This window comes from Vanacampus margaritifer, chromosome 2 (assembly GCF_051991255.1).
Source record: "Vanacampus margaritifer isolate UIUO_Vmar chromosome 2, RoL_Vmar_1.0, whole genome shotgun sequence".
NCBI lineage: Eukaryota > Metazoa > Chordata > Actinopteri > Syngnathiformes > Syngnathidae > Vanacampus > Vanacampus margaritifer.
In genome coordinates, this window is record NC_135433.1 from 17,704,704 (window position 1) to 17,721,843 (window position 17,140).

The window sequence follows — 17,140 nt, forward strand, 5'->3', positions numbered from 1 at the left end:
AGCAACCTTCGATAGCTCAGTTGGTAGAGCGGAGGACTGTAGAAGGTCTCTGTTGAAATCCTTAGGTCGCTGGTTCAAATCCGGCTCGAAGGAGCTTTTGGAGAATTCCCAATCTTAATCAATAATAGAAATAAAAAGATTTGTGGCTAATTCATTCCTCAAATGTTCTTGCAAAGATACAGCAACCTTCGATATCTCTGTTGGGAGAGCGGAGGACTGTAGAAGATCTCAGCTGAAATCCTTAGGTCGCTGGTTCGACTCCGGTTCGAAGGAATTTTTGGAGAATTCCCAATCTTAATCACAAATAGGAAATCAAAAGATTTGTGGCTAATTCATTCCTCAGATGTCCTTGAGAACACCCAGCAACCTTTGATAGCTCATTTGGTAAAGTGGAGGACTGTAGAAGGTCTTGGTTGATATCCTTAGGTTGCTGGTTAAAATCCAGCTTGAAAGAAAATTTGGAGAATTCTCAATCTTAATCAATAATAGAAATAAAAAGATTTGTGGCTAATTCATTCCTCGGATGTTCTTTAGAAGACACAGCAACCTACGATAGCTCAGTTGGTAGAGCGGAGGACTGTAGACGGTCTCGGTTGAAATCATTAGGTTTCTTTTTCAAATACGGCTCGAAGAAGTTTTTGGAGAATTCCCAATCTTAATCAATAATAAAAAAAAAGAAAACGATTTGTGGCTAATTGATTCTTCAGATGTTCTTGAGAAAACACATCATCCTTCTATATCTCAGTTGGGAGAGTGGAGGACTGTAGAAGGTCTAAGTTGAAATTTTTAGCACGCTGGTTCAAATCCGGCTCGAAGGAATTTTTGGAGAATTACCAATTTTAATCAGTAGGAAATAAAAAGATTTTTGGCTAATTCATTCCTCAGATGTTCTTGAGAAGATACAGCAACCTTCGATAGCTCAGTTGGTAGAGCGGAGGACTGTAGACGGTTTCTGTTGAAATCCTTAGGTCGCTGGTTCAAATCCGACTCGAAGGAATTTTTGGAGAAATCCCAATCTTAATTAATAATAGGAAATAAAAAGATTTGTGGCTAATTCATTCCTCAGATGTTCTTGAGAACACCCAGCAACCTTTGATAGCTCATTTGGTAAAGTGGAGGACTGTAGAAGGTCTTGGTTGATATCCTTAGGTCGCTGGTTCAAATCCAGCTCGAAAGAAATATTTGGAGTATTCCAAATCTTAATCACAAATAGGAAATAAAATTAATTACTCTAACTCATCTAAATATACACATTTAAAATTTTCACATTTGCTCTTTGGCGATTTATACTTTGTTATCTCCATTCCTCAGATGTTCTTGAGAAGACACAACAGACTTCAATAGCTCAGTTGGTAGAGCGGAGTACTGTAGAAGGTCTCGGCTGAAATCCTTAGGTCGCTGGTTCAACTCCGGCTCGAAGGAATTTTTGGAGAATTCCCAATCTTAATCATTAACAGAAATAAAAAGATTTGTGGCTAATTCATTCCTCGGATGTTCTTTAGAAGACACAGCAACCTTCGATAGCTCAGTTGGTAGAGCGGAGGACTGTAGAAGGTCTCGGCTGAAATCCTTAGGTCGCTGGTTCAACTCCGGCTCGAAGGAATTTTTGGAGAATTCCCAATCTTAATCACAAATAGGAAATAAAAAGATTTGTGGCTAATTCATTCCTCAGATGTCCTTGAGCACACCCAGCAACCTTTGATAGCTCATTTGGTAAAGTGGAGGACTGTAGAAGGTCTTGGTTGATATCCTTAGGTTGCTGGTTCAAATCCAGCTCGAAAGAAAATTGGGAGAATTCTCAATCTTAATCAGTAATAGAAATAAAAAGATTTGTGGCTAATTCATTCCTCGGATGTTCTTTAGAAGACACAACAACCTTCGATAGCTCAGTTGGTAGAGCGGAGGACTGTAGATGGTCTCTGTTGAAATCCTTAGGTCGCTGGTTCAAATCCGGCTCGAAGGAGCTTTTGGACAATTCCCAATCTTAATCAATAATGTAAATAAAAAGATTTGTGGCTAATTCATTCCTCAGATGTTCTTTAGAAGACACAGCAACCTTCGATAGCTCAGTTGGTAGAGCGGAGGACTGTAGAAGGTCTCGGCTGAAATCCTTAGGTCGCTGGTTCAACTCCGGCTCGAAGGAATTTTTGTAGAATTCCCAATCTTAATCACAAATAGGAAATAAAAAGATTTGTGGCTAATTCATTCCTCAGATGTCCTTGAGAGCACCCAGCAACCTTTGATAGCTCATTTGGTAAAGTGCAGGACTGTACAAGGTCTTGGTTGATATCCTTAGGTTGCTGGTTCAAATCCAGCTCCAAAGAAAATTGGGAGAATTCTCAATCTTAATCAATAATAGAAATAAAAAGATTTGTGGCTAATTCATTCCTCAGATGTCCTTGAGAGCACCCAGCAACCTTTGATAGCTCATTTGGTAAAGTGGAGGACTGTAGAAGGTCTTGGTTGATATCCTTAGGTTGCTGGTTCAAGTCCAGCTCCAAAGAAAATTGGGAGAATTCTCAATCTTAATCAATAATAGAAATAAAAAGATTTGTGGCTAATTCATTCCTCGGATGTTCTTTAGAAGACACAGCAACCTTCGATAGCTCAGTTGGTAGAGCGGAGGACTGTCGAAGGTCTCTGTTGAAATCCTTAGGTCGCTGGTTCAAATCTGGCTCGAAGGAATTTTTGGAGAATTCCCAATCTTAATCAATAATAGAAATAAAAAGATTTGTGGATAATTCATTCCACAGATGTCCTTGAGAACACCCAGCAACCTTTGATAGCTCATTTGGTAAAGTGGAGGACTGTAGAAGGTCTTGGTTGATATCCTTAGGTCGCTGGTTCAAATCCAGCTCGAAAGAAATATTTGGAGAATTCCAAATCTTAATCACAAATAGGAAATAAAAATTAATTACTCTAACTCATCTAAATATACACATTTAAAATTTTCACATTTGCTCTTTGGCGATTTATACTTTGTTATCTCCATTCCTCAGATGTTCTTGAGAAGACACAACAGACTTCAATAGCTCAGTTGGTAGAGCGGAGGACTGTAGAAGGTCTCGGCAGAAATCCTTAGGTAGCTGGTTCAACTCCGGCTCGAAGGAATTTTTGGAGAATTCTTAATCATTAACAGAAATAAAAAGATTTGTGGCTAATTCATTCCTCGGATGTTCTTTAGAAGATACAGCAACCTTCGATAGCTCAGTTGGTAGAGCGGAGGACTATAGAAGGTCTCGGCTGAAATCCTTAGGTCGCTGGTTCAACTCCGGCTCGAAGGAATTTTTGGAGAATTCCCAATCTTAATCACAAATAGGAAATAAAAAGATTTGTGGCTAATTCATTCCTCAGATGTCCTTGAGCACACCCAGCAACCTTTGATAGCTCATTTGGTAAAGTGGAGGACTGTAGAAGGTCTTGGTTGATATCCTTAGGTTGCTGGTTCAAATCCAGCTCGAAAGAAAATTGGGAGAATTCTCAATCTTAATCAATAATAGAAATAAAAAGATTTGTGACTAATTCATTCCTCGGATGTTCTTTAGAAGACACAACAACCTTCGATAGCTCAGTTGGTAGAGCGGAGGACTGTAGATGGTCTCTGTTGAAATCCTTAGGTCGCTGGTTCAAATCCGGCTCGAAGGAGCTTTTGGAGAATTCCCAATCTTAATCAATAATGGAAATAAAAAGATTTGTGGCTAATTCATTCCACAAGAGGTTCTTTAGAAGACACAGCAACCTTCGATAGCTCAGTTGGTAGAGCGGAGGACTGTAGAATCTCTCGGCTGAAATCCTTAGGTCGCTGGTTCAACTCCGGCTTGAAGGAATTTTTGGAGAATTCCCAATCTTAATCACAAATAGAAAATAAAAAGATTTGTGGCTAATTCATTCCTCAGATGTCCTTGAGCACACCCAGCAACCTTTGATAGCTCATTTGGTAAAGTGGAGGACTGTAGAAGGTCTTGGTTGATATCCTTAGGTTGCTGGTTCAAATCCAGCTCGAAAGAAAATTGGGAGAATTCTCAATCTTAATCAATAGTAGAAATAAAAAGATTTGTGGCTAATTCATTCCTCGGATGTTCTTTAGAAGACACAACAAACTTCGATAGCTCAGTTGGTAGAGTGGAGGACTGTAGATGGTCTCTGTTGAAATCCTTAGGTCGCTGGTTCAAATCCGGCTCGAAGGAGCTTTTGGAGAATTCCCAATCTTAATCAATAATGTAAATAAAAAGATTTGTGGCTAATTCATTCCTCAGATGTTCTTTAGAAGACACAGCAACCTTCGATAGCTCAGTTGGTAGAGCGGAGGACTGTAGAAGGTCTCGGCTGAAATCCTTAGGTCGCTGGTTCAACTCCGGCTCGAAGGAATTTTTGTAGAATTCCCAATCTTAATCACAAATAGGAAATAAAAAGATTTGTGGCTAATTCATTCCTCAGATGTCCTTGAGAGCACCCAGCAACCTTTGATAGCTCATTTGGTAAAGTGCAGGACTGTACAAGGTCTTGGTTGATATCCTTAGGTTGCTGGTTCAAATCCAGCTCCAAAGAAAATTGGGAGAATTCTCAATCTTAATCAATAATAGAAATAAAAAGATTTGTGGCTAATTCATTCCTCAGATGTCCTTGAGAGCACCCAGCAACCTTTGATAGCTCATTTGGTAAAGTGGAGGACTGTAGAAGGTCTTGGTTGATATCCTTAGGTTGCTGGTTCAAGTCCAGCTCCAAAGAAAATTGGGAGAATTCTCAATCTTAATCAATAATAGAAATAAAAAGATTTGTGGCTAATTCATTCCTCGGATGTTCTTTAGAAGACACAACAACCTTCGATAGCTCAGTTGGTAGAGCGGAGGACTGTAGATGGTCTCTGTTGAAATCCTTAGGTCGCTGGTTCAAATCCGGCTCGAAGGAGCTTTTGGAGAATTCCCAATCTTAATCAATAATGGAAATAAAAAGATTTGTGGCTAATTCATTCCACAAGAGGTTCTTTAGAAGACACAGCAACCTTCGATAGCTCAGTTGGTAGAGCGGAGGACTGTAGAATCTCTCGTCTGAAATCCTTAGGTCGCTGGTTCAACTCCGGCTTGAAGGAATTTTTGGAGAATTCCCAATCTTAATCACAAATAGAAAATAAAAAGATTTGTGGCTAATTCATTCCTCAGATGTCCTTGAGCACACCCAGCAACCTTTGATAGCTCATTTGGTAAAGTGGAGGACTGTAGAAGGTCTTGGTTGATATCCTTAGGTTGCTGGTTCAAATACAGCTCGAAAGAAAATTGGGAGAATTCTCAATCTTAATCAATAGTAGAAATAAAAAGATTTGTGGCTAATTCATTCCTCGGATGTTCTTTAGAAGACACAACAAACTTCGATAGCTCAGTTGGTAGAGTGGAGGACTGTAGATGGTCTCTGTTGAAATCCTTAGGTCGCTGGTTCAAATCCGGCTCGAAGGAGCTTTTGGAGAATTCCCAATCTTAATCAATAATGTAAATAAAAAGATTTGTGGCTAATTCATTCCTCGGATGTTCTTTAGAAGACACAGCAACCTGCGATAGTTCAGGTGGTAGAGCGGAGGACTGTAGACGGTTTCGGTTGAAATCATTAGGTTTCTTTTTCAAATACGGCTCGAAGAAGTTTTTGGAGAATTCCCAATCTTAATCAATAATAGAAATAAAAAGATTTGTGGCTAATTCATTCCTCGGATGTTCTTTAGAAGTCACAGCAACCTTCGATAGCTCAGTTGGTAGAGCGGAGGACTGTAGAAGGTATCTGTTGAAATCCTTAGGTCGCTGGTTCAAATCCAGCTCGAAGGAGCTTTTGGAGAATTCCCAATCTTAATCAATAATAGAAATAAAAAGATTTGTGGCTAATTCATTCCTCAGATGTACTTGCAAAGATACAGCAACCTTCAATAGCTCATTTGGTAGAGCGGAGGACTGTAAAAGGTCTCGGCTGAAATCCTTAGGTCGCTGCTTCGACTCCGGCTCGAAGGAATTTTTGGAGAATTCCCAATCTTAATCACAAGTAGGAAATAAAAAGATTTGTGCCTAATTCATTCCTCAGATGTCCTTGAGAACACCCAGCAACCTTTGATAGCTCATTTGGTAAAGTGGAGGACTGTAGAAGGTCTTCGTTTATATCCTTAGGTCGCTGGTTCAAATCCAGCTCGAAAGAAAATTTGGAGAATTCCCAATCTTAATCATTAATAGAAATAAAAAGATTTGTGGCTAATTCATTCCTCGGATGTTCTTTAGAAGACACAGCAACCTTCGATAGCTCAGTTGGTAGAGTGGAGGACTGTAGACGGTCTCGGTTGAAATCATTAGGTTTCTTTTTCAAATACGGCTCGAAGAAGTTTTTGGAGAATTCCCAATCTTAATCAATAATAGAAATAAAAAGATTTGTGGCTAATTCATTCCTCGGATGTTCTTTAGAAGACGCAGCAGACTTTAATAGCTCAGTTGGTAGAGCGGAGGACTGTAGAAGGTCTCGGCTGAAATCCTTAGGTCTCTGGCTCAAAGGAATTTTTGGAGAATTCCCAATCTTAATGACAAATTGGAAATAAAAAGATTTGTGGCTAATTCATGCCTCAGATGTCCTTGAGAACACCCAGCAACCTTTAAAAGCTCATTTGGTAAAGTGGAGGACTGTAGAAGGTCTTCGTTTATATCCTTAGGTCGCTGGTTCAAATCCAGCTCAAAAGAAAATTTGGAGAATTCCCAATCTTAATCATTAATAGAAATAAAAAGATTTGTGGCTAATTCATTCCTCGGATGTTCTTTAGAAGACACAGCAACCTTCGATAGCTCAGTTGGTAGAGTGGAGGACTGTAGACGGTCTCGGTTGAAATCATTAGGTTTCTTTTTCAAATACGGCTCGAAGAAGTTTTTGGAGAATTCCCAATCTTCATCAATAATAGAAATAAAAAGATTTGTGGCTAATTTATTCCTCAGATGTTCTTCAGAAGATACAGCAACTTTCGATAGCTCAGTTGGTAGAGCGGAGGACTGTAGAAGGTCTCGGCTGAAATCCTTAGGTCGCTGGTTAGACTCCGGCTCGAAGGAATTTTTGGAGAATTCCCAATCTTAATCACAAATAGGAAATAAAAATACATTTCTCTAACTCATGTAAATATACAAATTGAAAAATGTCACAAATGCTCTTTGGCGATTTATACTTTGTTATCCCAATTCCTCAGATGTTCTTGAGTAAAGATTGAGAACTTCCATAGCTCAATTGGTAAAGCGTATGACTGTAGACTGACTAGGTTGAAATCCTTAGGTCGCTGTTTCAAATCCAGCTTGAAGGAGTTTTGTGAGAATTCCCAATCTTAATTATTAATTTATTTAATATGCTTCCAGCCATTAAATAAATGCAACTTTCGCCAACAAATAAAATCAAAAAATAACATCTAACCCCAGGTTCCCAGGGGAAAATAGAAATGGAACATATTCACCTTATTTTCGCCGTCCCTGCCAAAACTTACTCCTTCTCCATGGTCAAGGAAATCCCCAATTGTCCTCCTGTAAAATTCATTCTCACGGACTATCTATAATTATCACATTAAGACTAACTTTTAATTTTATATTTATTTAATTCAACATGGACTGTTTGTGTCCTTCGCAACGATATACCCAGACCGACCAATAATTCCCCCATCTGAAAAAATCGACTTAGAGAATTTTTCAGACTCTAATAATATACAAGTTCTGCAGTAAATAAATTTTGCTTGCGTTTTTGTTTAAAAAAGGAGAAAATTTTACATTTAACCAGTAAATTCAACAATGCGCCCCAAGCAACTATTCAAATTTCAAAAGAAAATTTGGAAAATATTAAAAGACTAACTTCAATAAGCGTAAAATATAATAATTAAGATTGAAATAAATTTTTATATTATCTTTATTCACATTAGCTGTTTTCAATTTCTAAAACCACACGAAATTTACCTGTATTATCTTTTGTACTATAAAAACATTGTAGCTTAAGCCAATGAATTTTACAAAGAATCTCAGTTTTCAGCCAATCCATCAATTATTATTAATATATAAAGTTGCCCTCAATTTTAATATTTTATCATTAAGCTTGCTAGTCCCCATTTTGTTGATGTTTGTCCAAAAAGCTGACTGTTTTAAAATAGACAGAGATAAACAAATCAGATCAAATCAAAATAGACATCAAACGTTTTAAAATGTAATAAATCTGTGTGTATAGAGTGTTGTCAATCAGTTCATTATATTTACGAAATGTTTTACTGTAAATGTTATCACCTTATATCTGTCAAAAATATAGAGTGCAGTGTAAACAGTCAGTATCACATCATATGGTCTGATATCACTATCTCAAGGAAACATTGTTGGTGGGGGCTGAGTCACCATCGTAGTGGAGCAGTTTTTCACAGGACAGTTCGGGACGCAGGAATGCATTAAGGAAGCATTGGAGCAGATTTTCATATAAGACTTTTGCATGTGAGTTCAGGGCACAGTCATTGTGTGCATTGGGTAGTGGAGCAGTTTTGTTTTATCACATTTGTATATGACGGCACAGTCATTGTGGAAACTTTCCACCAGGTGGCGCCAGGAACCTCTGCTCTCCATCAGGTTGTGGTAGGCCGAGTAGGTGGAGTCAGGTATATTTTGTGATGATGGCTGCATCACGCCCCTCTGGTGGTGGTCTTTGTTGGTGGGGGTTTTGTTTTGAAGAGATCTGTGTCCCGCTCGTATTGGTCCAGTTGACTTTGTTTTGAAATAATGACCCCGACCAATGACCCTCACTCGACTGAAAACATTAAAATCTGCCCCAACAGTATTTAGGTTATAACATGTCAGTAAATATAAAAAAAAAAAAATCAAAACATTTTGAGAAGGAATTTTTTTTTTCTAAATTAAAAAAATAAAAAAAATAATAAAAAATAAAAATAATTAAAAAAATGAAAGTTAACAATTTTAAATAATTGGTAATTATCTGTCAATATTTGTTATGGTTTACAATATTTAATTTAATATGTTTTGCATACCTTCATAAAAAATACTTAGGATGAGATAGGACAGATATACTCTAACAATTTACAAATATAGTCAATTAATAAGTGTGTAGTTTTCAATTAATGTTTTCTCAATGGAGGCTGCAGCCCGTAAAGTCAGCCTTTGGTCAAACATCAAAGCAGAAATGATTTTTTAATTACATAGCACCTCAAATTATGTCAAAAATGTGATTCTTCCAGATAGCTTCCCAAAGAACGGTCCAATCTCCAGGACTCGCTTGGCCTACTCCAAATTCTGAAATGGGGCTTCAGGCAGAAATTTACAGGTTAAATATATACAGGAATAATTAAAAAATATTTCCTACTTATAAGCATGGGAAAAAAAAACTTTTAAATTGTAATTAACACATTACTTCATCCCCAGGACCGGAATATGGCAGTTGTTGGGGAATTCTCTCTATAATGGGTGTGGCTCCTGATTCTGTAAAGATATTCGTATCAACTCCGCTTATTGCCAACCTGACTACCAAAGCTGAATAAATGTTCAAGGATCTTAACGACGTCAATCAGGGCAGTACTATTCCGCTGTATCTTTCGTAGTTCCTCCGCAATTTCATCCAAGAACCTCTCGTTTGCGCAAACAAACTGCGTTCCTTGCACAAGGACCTTTAATAACAAATTATCCAAAAGTGCCTCTCGCCTGCGTGAACAAGGCTGTTTTCCACTTCAGCTTCTATTTTATGCAAGGAATTTATGTCAATTTCCCAAGCATCTCTCGTCTTGTAAGAACACAAAATGTCCCTCAAAACTGACTACAAAGCAATTGTAGTAGCGTACAACTCAACGTGCAGCTTTTATTATACAAGGAATCTATGTCAATCTTCCAAGCATCTCCAGTTTTGTAAAAACATAGAAATGTTTCTCAAAATTGACTACAAAACGATCGCGTACAACGTGACAGCATTTCCGCAAATAGCGCTACGTCACCACTAGTGTATACTTCAAATACCGTGGTAAAATCCGAAATTTGGGACTTCGCATCCAACTAAACGATTTCAAAATTTATCACTATTTTTCTTACACAAATTCCATCCTCAATATAATTTTGCAAGACGAATTTACCAGCCGCAGTGTTCTCAAACAGACAGAATTCCTAAAACGTGGATAAAGTGTCCACTTACCGTGATTAATATGTGGCCGGGGAATTCTACCCGTCCTTGAACGCCCGGCTGTAAAACGTCGCTGTACGTCGGGGTTCACAATTTGAAAGAGGCCTCAAATTATTTTGTCCTCTTTGCGTGTTCCAAAAATGAAGATAGATTTAATGTAAGAAAAATACACCTTTGCAAAAATGATTTTTAATCAGTCAGAGATCTCTGGACAGATAACAGCCTCTAATTCATCACTTAAACAGGTGGGATTCAGAGCGTCAAATGTAGTTCTTCCGCATGTACAATGGTTTCTTATAGTTAAAAGACCTCCTCTCTTTCATTTGTAGACAAAACATACTCTCTGGGTATTTTCCATGAGCGATGGCGAAAACTGAGTCAGGTGTGGGTGTTCAAAACAGATTCTGTTCTCAAGGACCAAATGTGTTTTCGCACAAAACGCTGAGAAGGAACTTCTTTAGACTAAATAGTATGTCCCAGTTTAAGGTCAGATAATACCGAAATCAACACCATCTGCTCTGCACAGGACACAAAGCATTTCGACAAGGTTAATATAAAGAATTAAAATGTTAATAATGTGTAACAATGGTTAATAAAATAAGATGAAGTATTAAAAATGTTATAATATCTATCACACAGCAACCTCCGATAGCTCAGTTGGTAGAGCGGAGGACTGTAGAAGGTCTCGGTTGAAATCCTTAGGTTGTTGGTTAAAATCCCGCTCGAAGGACTTTTTGGAGAATTCCCAATCTTAATCAATAATAGAAATAAAACAATTTGTGGCTAATTGATTCTTCAGATGTTCTTCAGAAAACACATCATCCTTCGATAGCTCAGTTGGTAGAGCGGAGGACTGTAGACGGTCTCTGTTGAAATCCTTAGGTCGCTGTTTCAAATCCGGTTTGAAGGAGCTTTTGGAGAATTCCCAATCTTAATCAATAATAGAAATAAAAAGATTTGTGGCTAATTCATTCCTCAGATGTTCTTGAGAAGGTACAGCAACCTTCGATAGCTCAGTTGGTAGAAAGAAGGACTGTAGAAGTTCTCGGTTGAAATTTTTAGCACGCTGGTTCAAATCCGGCTCAAAGTAGATTTTGGAGAAATCCCAATTTTAATCAATAGGAAATAAAAAGATTATTGGCTAATTCATTCCTCAGATGTTCTTGAGAAGATACAGCAATCTTCGATAGCTCAGTTGGTAGAGCGAGGACTGTAGAAGATCTTGGCTGAAATCCTTAGGTCGCTGGTTCGAGTCCGGCTCGAAGGAATTTTTGGAGAATTTCCAATCTTAATCTCAAATAGGAAAAAAAAAGATTTGTGGCTAATTCATTCCTCAGATGTCCTTGAGAACACCCAGCAACCTTTGATAGCTCATTTGGTAACGTGGAGGACTGTAGAAGGTCTTGGTTGATAACCTTAGGTTGCTGGTTTAAATCCGGCTCGAAGGAGTTTTTGGAGAAATCCCAATATTAATAAATGATAGGAAATAAAAAGATTTGTGGCTAATTCATTCCTCAGATGTTCTTGAGAAGACACAGCAACCTTCGATAGCTCAGTTGGGAGACCGGAGGACTGCTGAAGGTCTCGGTTGAAATTTTGAGCATGCTGGTTCAAATCCGGCTCGAAGTAGATTTTGGAGAAATCCAAATTTTAATCAATAATAGGAAATAAAAAGATTTTTGGCTAATTCATTCCTCAGATGTTCTTGAGAAGATACAACAACCTTCGATAGCTCAGTTGGTAGAGCGGAGGACTGTAGAAGGTCTCTGTTGAAATCCTTAGGTCACTGGTTCAAATCCGGCTCGAAGGAATTTTTGGAGAATTCCCAATCTTAATCATTAACAGAAATAAAAAGATTTGTGGCTAATTCATTCCTCGGATGTTCTTTTGAAGACACAGCAACCTTCGATAGCTCAGTTGGTAGAGCGGAGGACTGTAGAAGGTCTCAGTTGGAATCCTTAGGCTGTTGGTTCAAATTTGGCTCAAAGGAGTTTTTGGAGAATTCCCAATCTTAATCAATAATAGAAATAAAAAGATTATTGGCTAATTCATTCCTCGGATGTTCTTTAGAAAACACAGCAACCTTCGATAGCTCAGTTGGTAGAGCGGAGGACTGTAGAAGGTCTCGGTCGAAATATTTAGCATGCTGGTTCAAATCCGGCTCGAAAGAGTTTTTGGAGAATTCCCAATCTTAATCAATAATTGGAAATAAAATAATTTGTTGCTAATTCATTCCTCGGATGTTCTTGCGAAGACACAGCAACCTTTGATAGTTCAGTTGGTAGAGCGGAGGACTGAAGATGGTCTCTGTTGAAATCCTAAAGTCGCTGGTTCAAAACCAGCTTGAAGGAGTTTTTGGAGAATTCCCAATCTTAATCAATAATTGTAAATAAAGAGATTTGTGCCAAATTCATTTCTGGGATATTCTTGCGCAGACACAGCAACCTTCGATAGCTCAGTTGGTAGCGTGGAATACTGCAGAAGGTCTCGGGTGAAATCCTTAGGTCGCTGGTTCGACTCCGGCTCGAAGGAATTTTTGGAGAATTCTCAATCTTAATCACAAATAGGAAATAAAAATTAATTCCTCTAACTCATCTAAATATACACATTTAAAAATTTCATAGTTGCTCTTTGGCAATTTATACTTTGTTATATCCATTCCTCAGATGTTCTTGAGATGACGCAGCCACCTTCGATAGCTCAGTTGGTAGAGCGGAGGACTGTAGACGGTTTCTGTTGAAATCCTTAGGTCGCTGGTTCAAATCCGGCTCGAAGGAGTTTTTGGAGAAATCCCAATCTTAATTAATAATAGTAAATAAAAAGATTTATGGCAAATTCATTCCTCAGATGTTCTTGAGATGATACAGCAACCTTCGATAGCTCAGTTGGTAGAGCGGAGGACTGTAGAAGATCTCTGTGGAAATCCTTAGGTCCCTGGTTCAAATCTGGCTCGAAGGAATTTTTGGAGAATTCCCAATCTTAATCAATAATAGAAATAAAAAGATTTGTGGCTAATTCATTCCTCAGATGTTCTTGAAAAGACACATCAACCTTCGATACCTCAGTTGGGAGACCGGAGCCCTGTAGAAGGTCTCGGTTGAAATTTTTAGCACGCTGGTTCAAATCCTGCTCGAAGTAGATTTTGGAGAAATCCCAATTTTAATCAATGATAGGAAATAAAAAGATTTTTGAATAGTTCCTTCCTCAGATGTTCTTGAGATGGTACAGCAACCTTCGTTAGCTCTGTTGGTAGAGTGGAGGACTGTAGAAGGTCTAGGCTGATATCCTTAGGTCGCTGGTTCAACTCCGGCTCGAAGGAATGTTTGGAGAATTCCCAATCTTAATAATAAATAAAAATACATTTCGCTAACTCATGTAAATTTACAAATTAAAAAAATTCACACTTCCATTTTGGCGATTTATCCTTTGTTATCCCCATTCCTCAGATGTTCTTGAAACGACACATCAACCTTCGATAGCTCAGTTGTTAGAGCAGAGCACTGTAGACGGTTTCTGTTGAAATCCTTAGGTTGTTGGTTCAAATCAGGCATGACGGAGTTTTTGGAGAAATCCCAATCTTAATTAATAATAGAAAATAAAGAGATTTGTGCCGAATTCATTTCTGGGATATTCTTGCGCAGACACAGCAACCTTCGATAGCTCAGCTTGGTAGAGCAGAGGACTGTAGAAGGTCTCAGCTGAAATCCTTAGGTCAACTTAATCGACTCCGGCTCAAAAGTAAGTTTTGGAGAATTCCCAATCTTAATCACAAATAGGAAATAAAAAGATTTCTGGCTAATTAATTCCACTGATGTTCTTTAGAAAACACAGCAACCTTCGATAGCTCAGTTGGTAGAGCGGAGGACTGTAGACGGTTGCTGTTGAAATCCTTAGGTCGCTGGTTCAAATCCGGCTCGAAGGAGTTTTTGGAGAAATCCCAATCTTAATTAATAATAATAAATAAAAAGATTTGTGGCTAATTCATTCCTCAGATGTTCTTGAAAAGATACAGCAACCTTCGATAGCTCACTTGGTAGAGCAGAGGACTGTAGAAGGTCTCTGTTGAAATCCTTAGGTCGCTGGTTCAAATCCAGCTCGAAGGAGCTTTTGGAGAATTCCCAATCTTGATCAATAATAGAAACAAAAAGATTTTTGGCTAATTCATTCCTCAGATGTTCTTGAGAAGTTACACCAACCTTCGATAGCTCAGTTGGTAGAGCGGAGGACTGTAGAAGGTCTCGGCTGAAATCCTTAGATCGCTGGTTCAACTCCGGCTCGAAGGAATTTTTGGAGAATTCCCAATCTTAATCACAAATAATAAATAAAAATACATTTCGCTAACTCATGTAAATTTACAAATTAAAAAATTTCACACTTCCATTTTGGCGATTTATACTTTGTTGTCCCCATTCCTCAGATGTTCTTGAAGCGACACATCAACCTTCGATAGCTCAGTTGTTAGAGCAGAGCACTGTAGACGGTTTCTGTTGAAATCCTTAGGTCGCTGGTTCAAATCCAGCTCGAAGGAGCTTTTGGAGAATTCCCAATCTTGATCAATAATAGAAACAAAAAGATTTTTGGCTAATTCATTCCTCAGATGTTCTTGAGAAGTTACACCAACCTTCGATAGCTCAGTTGGTAGAGCGGAGCACTGTAGAAGGTCTCAGCTGAAATCCTTAGGTCGACTTAATCGACTCCGGCTCAAAAGGAAGTTTTGGAGAATTCCCAATCTTAATCACAAATAGGAAATAAAAAGATTTGTGGCAAATTAATTCCACTGATGTTCTTTAGAAGACACAGCAACCTTCGATAGCTCAGTTGGTAGAGCGGAGGACTGTAGACGGTTGCTGTTGAAATCCTTAGGTCGCTGGTTCAAATCCGGCTCGAAGGAGTTTTTGGAGAAATCACAATCTTAATTAATAATAAGAAATAAAAAGATTTGTGGCTAATTCATTCCTCAGATGTTCTTGAGAAGATACAGCAACCTTCGATAGCTCACTTGGTAGAGCGGAGGACTGTAGAAGGTCTAAGTTGAAATTTTTAGCATGCTGGTTCAAATCCGGCTCGAAGGAATTTTTGGAGAATTCCCAATTTTAATCAGTAGGAAATAAAAAGATTTTTGGCTAATTCATTCCTCAGATGTTCTTGAGAAGATACAGCAACCTTCGATAGCTCAGTTGGTAGAGCGGAGGACTGTAGAAGGTCTCGGCTGAAATCCTTAGGTCGCTGGTTCGACTCTGGCTCGAAGGAATTTTTGGAGAATTCACAATCTTAATCACAAATAGGAAATAAAAAGATTTGTCGCTAATTCATTCCTCAGATGTCCTTGAGAACACCCAGCAACCTTTGATAGCTCATTTGGTAAAGTGGAGGACTGTAGAAGGTCTTGGTTGATATCCTTAGGTCGCTGGTTCAAATCCAGCTCGAAAGAAAATTTGGAGAATTCTCAATCTTAATCTATAATAGAAATAAAAAGATTTGTGGTTAATTCATTCCTTGGATGTTCTTTAGAAGACAAAGCAACCTGCGATAGCTCAGTTGGTAGAGCGGAGGACTGTAGACGGTCTCGGTTGAAATCATTAGGTTCCTTTTTCAAACACTGCTCGAAGAAGTTTTTGGAGAATTCCCAATCTTAATCAATAATAGAAATAAAAAGATTTGTGGCTAATTCATTCCTCAGATGTTCTTGAGAAGATACAGCAACCTTCGATAGCTCAGTTGGTAGAGCGGAGGACTGTAGAAGGTCTCTGTTGAAATCCTTAGGTCGCTGGTTCAAATCCGGCTCGAAGGAGCTTTTGGAGAATTCCCAATCTTAATCAATAATAGAAATAAAAAGATTTGTGGCTAATTCATTCCTCAGATGTTCTTGCAAAGATACAGTAACCTTCGATAGCTCCGTTGGTCGAGCGGAGGGCTGTAGAAGGTCTCGGCTGAAATCCTTAGGTCGCTGGTTCGACTCCGGCTCGAAGGAATTTTTGGAGAATTCCCAATCTTAATAGCAAATAGGAAATCAAAAGATTTGTGGCTAATTCATTCCTCAGATGTTCTTGCAAAGATACAGCAACCTTCGATAGCTCAGTTGGTAGAGCGGAGGACTGTAGAAGGTCTCGGCTGAAATCCTTAGGTCGCTGGTTAGACTCCGGCTCAAAGGAATTTTTGGAGAATTCCCAATCTTAATCGCAAATAGGAAATCAAAAGATTTGTGGCTAATTCATTCCTCAGATGTCCTTGAGAACACCCAGCAACCTTTGATAGCTCATTTGGTAAAGTGGAGGACTGTAGAAGGTCTTCGTTGATATCCTTCGGTCGCTGGTTCAAATTCAGCTCGAAAGAAAATTTGGAGAATTCCCAATCTTAATCATTAATAGAAATAAAAAGATTTGTGGCTAATTCATTCCTCAGATGTCCTTGAGAACACCCAGCAACCTTTGATAGCTCATTTGGTAAAGTGGAGGACTGTAGAAGGTCTTGGTTGATATCCTTAGGTTGCTGGTTCAAATCCAGCTCGAAAGAAAATTGGGAGAATTCTCAATCTTAATCAATAATAGAAATAAAAAGATTTGTGGCTAATTCATTCCTCGGATGTTCTTTAGAAGACACAGTAACCTTCGATAGCTCAGTTGGTAGAGCGGAGGACTGTAGATGGTTTCTGTTGAAATCCTTAGGTCGCTGGTTCAAATCTGACTTGAAGGAATTTTTGGAGAAATCCCAATCTTAATTAATAATAGTAAATAAAAAGATTTGTGGCTAATTCATTTCTCAGATGTTCTTGAGAAGATACAGCAACCTTCGATAGCTCAGTTGGTAGAGCGGAAGACTGTAGAAGGTCTCTGTTGAAATCCTTAGGTAGCTGGTTCAAATCCGGCTTGAAGGAATTTTTGGAGAATTCCAAATCTTAATCACAAATAATAAATAAAAATACATTTCGCTAAATCATGTAAATTTACAAATTAAAAAATTTCACACTTCCCTTTTGGCGATTTATACTTTGTTA

At 38.4% G+C, this 17,140-nt stretch overlaps 31 non-coding genes across 31 annotated transcripts; all 31 read left to right on the forward strand.

Moving 5' to 3' along the window:
• The first annotated feature begins 5 nt into the window (after nucleotides 1-5).
• On the forward strand, nucleotides 6-93 carry trnay-gua (transfer RNA tyrosine (anticodon GUA)). Its single transcript is given in 2 exon segments — nucleotides 6-42; nucleotides 58-93. It is a non-coding gene; the product is annotated as a tRNA-Tyr (tRNA).
• Nucleotides 94-908: 815 nt separating this feature from the next.
• On the forward strand, nucleotides 909-996 carry trnay-gua (transfer RNA tyrosine (anticodon GUA)). Its single transcript is given in 2 exon segments — nucleotides 909-945; nucleotides 961-996. It is a non-coding gene; the product is annotated as a tRNA-Tyr (tRNA).
• Nucleotides 997-1,514: 518 nt separating this feature from the next.
• On the forward strand, nucleotides 1,515-1,602 carry trnay-gua (transfer RNA tyrosine (anticodon GUA)). Its single transcript is given in 2 exon segments — nucleotides 1,515-1,551; nucleotides 1,567-1,602. It is a non-coding gene; the product is annotated as a tRNA-Tyr (tRNA).
• A 273-nt stretch (nucleotides 1,603-1,875) lies between these two features.
• trnay-gua (transfer RNA tyrosine (anticodon GUA)) lies at nucleotides 1,876-1,963 on the forward strand. The gene is given in 2 exon segments: nucleotides 1,876-1,912; nucleotides 1,928-1,963. It is a non-coding gene; the product is annotated as a tRNA-Tyr (tRNA).
• A 92-nt stretch (nucleotides 1,964-2,055) lies between these two features.
• Nucleotides 2,056-2,143, forward strand: trnay-gua (transfer RNA tyrosine (anticodon GUA)). Its single transcript is given in 2 exon segments — nucleotides 2,056-2,092; nucleotides 2,108-2,143. It is a non-coding gene; the product is annotated as a tRNA-Tyr (tRNA).
• Nucleotides 2,144-2,596: 453 nt separating this feature from the next.
• On the forward strand, nucleotides 2,597-2,684 carry trnad-guc (transfer RNA aspartic acid (anticodon GUC)). Its single transcript is given in 2 exon segments — nucleotides 2,597-2,633; nucleotides 2,649-2,684. It is a non-coding gene; the product is annotated as a tRNA-Asp (tRNA).
• A 512-nt stretch (nucleotides 2,685-3,196) lies between these two features.
• Nucleotides 3,197-3,284, forward strand: trnay-aua (transfer RNA tyrosine (anticodon AUA)). The gene is given in 2 exon segments: nucleotides 3,197-3,233; nucleotides 3,249-3,284. It is a non-coding gene; the product is annotated as a tRNA-Tyr (tRNA).
• A 273-nt stretch (nucleotides 3,285-3,557) lies between these two features.
• trnay-gua (transfer RNA tyrosine (anticodon GUA)) lies at nucleotides 3,558-3,645 on the forward strand. Its single transcript is given in 2 exon segments — nucleotides 3,558-3,594; nucleotides 3,610-3,645. It is a non-coding gene; the product is annotated as a tRNA-Tyr (tRNA).
• A 93-nt stretch (nucleotides 3,646-3,738) lies between these two features.
• On the forward strand, nucleotides 3,739-3,826 carry trnay-gua (transfer RNA tyrosine (anticodon GUA)). Its single transcript is given in 2 exon segments — nucleotides 3,739-3,775; nucleotides 3,791-3,826. It is a non-coding gene; the product is annotated as a tRNA-Tyr (tRNA).
• A 273-nt stretch (nucleotides 3,827-4,099) lies between these two features.
• On the forward strand, nucleotides 4,100-4,187 carry trnay-gua (transfer RNA tyrosine (anticodon GUA)). The gene is given in 2 exon segments: nucleotides 4,100-4,136; nucleotides 4,152-4,187. It is a non-coding gene; the product is annotated as a tRNA-Tyr (tRNA).
• A 92-nt stretch (nucleotides 4,188-4,279) lies between these two features.
• On the forward strand, nucleotides 4,280-4,367 carry trnay-gua (transfer RNA tyrosine (anticodon GUA)). Its single transcript is given in 2 exon segments — nucleotides 4,280-4,316; nucleotides 4,332-4,367. It is a non-coding gene; the product is annotated as a tRNA-Tyr (tRNA).
• Nucleotides 4,368-4,820: 453 nt separating this feature from the next.
• Nucleotides 4,821-4,908, forward strand: trnay-gua (transfer RNA tyrosine (anticodon GUA)). Its single transcript is given in 2 exon segments — nucleotides 4,821-4,857; nucleotides 4,873-4,908. It is a non-coding gene; the product is annotated as a tRNA-Tyr (tRNA).
• Nucleotides 4,909-5,001: 93 nt separating this feature from the next.
• Nucleotides 5,002-5,089, forward strand: trnay-gua (transfer RNA tyrosine (anticodon GUA)). Its single transcript is given in 2 exon segments — nucleotides 5,002-5,038; nucleotides 5,054-5,089. It is a non-coding gene; the product is annotated as a tRNA-Tyr (tRNA).
• A 273-nt stretch (nucleotides 5,090-5,362) lies between these two features.
• Nucleotides 5,363-5,450, forward strand: trnay-gua (transfer RNA tyrosine (anticodon GUA)). The gene is given in 2 exon segments: nucleotides 5,363-5,399; nucleotides 5,415-5,450. It is a non-coding gene; the product is annotated as a tRNA-Tyr (tRNA).
• Nucleotides 5,451-5,722: 272 nt separating this feature from the next.
• Nucleotides 5,723-5,810, forward strand: trnay-gua (transfer RNA tyrosine (anticodon GUA)). Its single transcript is given in 2 exon segments — nucleotides 5,723-5,759; nucleotides 5,775-5,810. It is a non-coding gene; the product is annotated as a tRNA-Tyr (tRNA).
• Nucleotides 5,811-6,973: 1,163 nt separating this feature from the next.
• Nucleotides 6,974-7,061, forward strand: trnay-gua (transfer RNA tyrosine (anticodon GUA)). The gene is given in 2 exon segments: nucleotides 6,974-7,010; nucleotides 7,026-7,061. It is a non-coding gene; the product is annotated as a tRNA-Tyr (tRNA).
• Nucleotides 7,062-10,968: 3,907 nt separating this feature from the next.
• trnay-gua (transfer RNA tyrosine (anticodon GUA)) lies at nucleotides 10,969-11,056 on the forward strand. The gene is given in 2 exon segments: nucleotides 10,969-11,005; nucleotides 11,021-11,056. It is a non-coding gene; the product is annotated as a tRNA-Tyr (tRNA).
• A 270-nt stretch (nucleotides 11,057-11,326) lies between these two features.
• On the forward strand, nucleotides 11,327-11,414 carry trnay-gua (transfer RNA tyrosine (anticodon GUA)). Its single transcript is given in 2 exon segments — nucleotides 11,327-11,362; nucleotides 11,378-11,414. It is a non-coding gene; the product is annotated as a tRNA-Tyr (tRNA).
• Nucleotides 11,415-11,868: 454 nt separating this feature from the next.
• Nucleotides 11,869-11,956, forward strand: trnay-gua (transfer RNA tyrosine (anticodon GUA)). Its single transcript is given in 2 exon segments — nucleotides 11,869-11,905; nucleotides 11,921-11,956. It is a non-coding gene; the product is annotated as a tRNA-Tyr (tRNA).
• An 879-nt stretch (nucleotides 11,957-12,835) lies between these two features.
• Nucleotides 12,836-12,923, forward strand: trnay-gua (transfer RNA tyrosine (anticodon GUA)). The gene is given in 2 exon segments: nucleotides 12,836-12,872; nucleotides 12,888-12,923. It is a non-coding gene; the product is annotated as a tRNA-Tyr (tRNA).
• A 93-nt stretch (nucleotides 12,924-13,016) lies between these two features.
• trnay-gua (transfer RNA tyrosine (anticodon GUA)) lies at nucleotides 13,017-13,104 on the forward strand. Its single transcript is given in 2 exon segments — nucleotides 13,017-13,053; nucleotides 13,069-13,104. It is a non-coding gene; the product is annotated as a tRNA-Tyr (tRNA).
• An 876-nt stretch (nucleotides 13,105-13,980) lies between these two features.
• trnay-gua (transfer RNA tyrosine (anticodon GUA)) lies at nucleotides 13,981-14,068 on the forward strand. The gene is given in 2 exon segments: nucleotides 13,981-14,017; nucleotides 14,033-14,068. It is a non-coding gene; the product is annotated as a tRNA-Tyr (tRNA).
• A 93-nt stretch (nucleotides 14,069-14,161) lies between these two features.
• Nucleotides 14,162-14,249, forward strand: trnay-gua (transfer RNA tyrosine (anticodon GUA)). Its single transcript is given in 2 exon segments — nucleotides 14,162-14,198; nucleotides 14,214-14,249. It is a non-coding gene; the product is annotated as a tRNA-Tyr (tRNA).
• A 92-nt stretch (nucleotides 14,250-14,341) lies between these two features.
• trnay-gua (transfer RNA tyrosine (anticodon GUA)) lies at nucleotides 14,342-14,429 on the forward strand. The gene is given in 2 exon segments: nucleotides 14,342-14,378; nucleotides 14,394-14,429. It is a non-coding gene; the product is annotated as a tRNA-Tyr (tRNA).
• Nucleotides 14,430-14,586: 157 nt separating this feature from the next.
• trnay-gua (transfer RNA tyrosine (anticodon GUA)) lies at nucleotides 14,587-14,674 on the forward strand. Its single transcript is given in 2 exon segments — nucleotides 14,587-14,623; nucleotides 14,639-14,674. It is a non-coding gene; the product is annotated as a tRNA-Tyr (tRNA).
• Nucleotides 14,675-14,949: 275 nt separating this feature from the next.
• trnay-gua (transfer RNA tyrosine (anticodon GUA)) lies at nucleotides 14,950-15,037 on the forward strand. The gene is given in 2 exon segments: nucleotides 14,950-14,986; nucleotides 15,002-15,037. It is a non-coding gene; the product is annotated as a tRNA-Tyr (tRNA).
• A 271-nt stretch (nucleotides 15,038-15,308) lies between these two features.
• trnay-gua (transfer RNA tyrosine (anticodon GUA)) lies at nucleotides 15,309-15,396 on the forward strand. Its single transcript is given in 2 exon segments — nucleotides 15,309-15,345; nucleotides 15,361-15,396. It is a non-coding gene; the product is annotated as a tRNA-Tyr (tRNA).
• A 453-nt stretch (nucleotides 15,397-15,849) lies between these two features.
• On the forward strand, nucleotides 15,850-15,937 carry trnay-gua (transfer RNA tyrosine (anticodon GUA)). The gene is given in 2 exon segments: nucleotides 15,850-15,886; nucleotides 15,902-15,937. It is a non-coding gene; the product is annotated as a tRNA-Tyr (tRNA).
• Nucleotides 15,938-16,210: 273 nt separating this feature from the next.
• trnay-gua (transfer RNA tyrosine (anticodon GUA)) lies at nucleotides 16,211-16,298 on the forward strand. Its single transcript is given in 2 exon segments — nucleotides 16,211-16,247; nucleotides 16,263-16,298. It is a non-coding gene; the product is annotated as a tRNA-Tyr (tRNA).
• A 453-nt stretch (nucleotides 16,299-16,751) lies between these two features.
• trnay-gua (transfer RNA tyrosine (anticodon GUA)) lies at nucleotides 16,752-16,839 on the forward strand. The gene is given in 2 exon segments: nucleotides 16,752-16,788; nucleotides 16,804-16,839. It is a non-coding gene; the product is annotated as a tRNA-Tyr (tRNA).
• Nucleotides 16,840-16,932: 93 nt separating this feature from the next.
• On the forward strand, nucleotides 16,933-17,020 carry trnay-gua (transfer RNA tyrosine (anticodon GUA)). Its single transcript is given in 2 exon segments — nucleotides 16,933-16,969; nucleotides 16,985-17,020. It is a non-coding gene; the product is annotated as a tRNA-Tyr (tRNA).
• The last annotated feature ends 120 nt before the right edge of the window (nucleotides 17,021-17,140 follow it).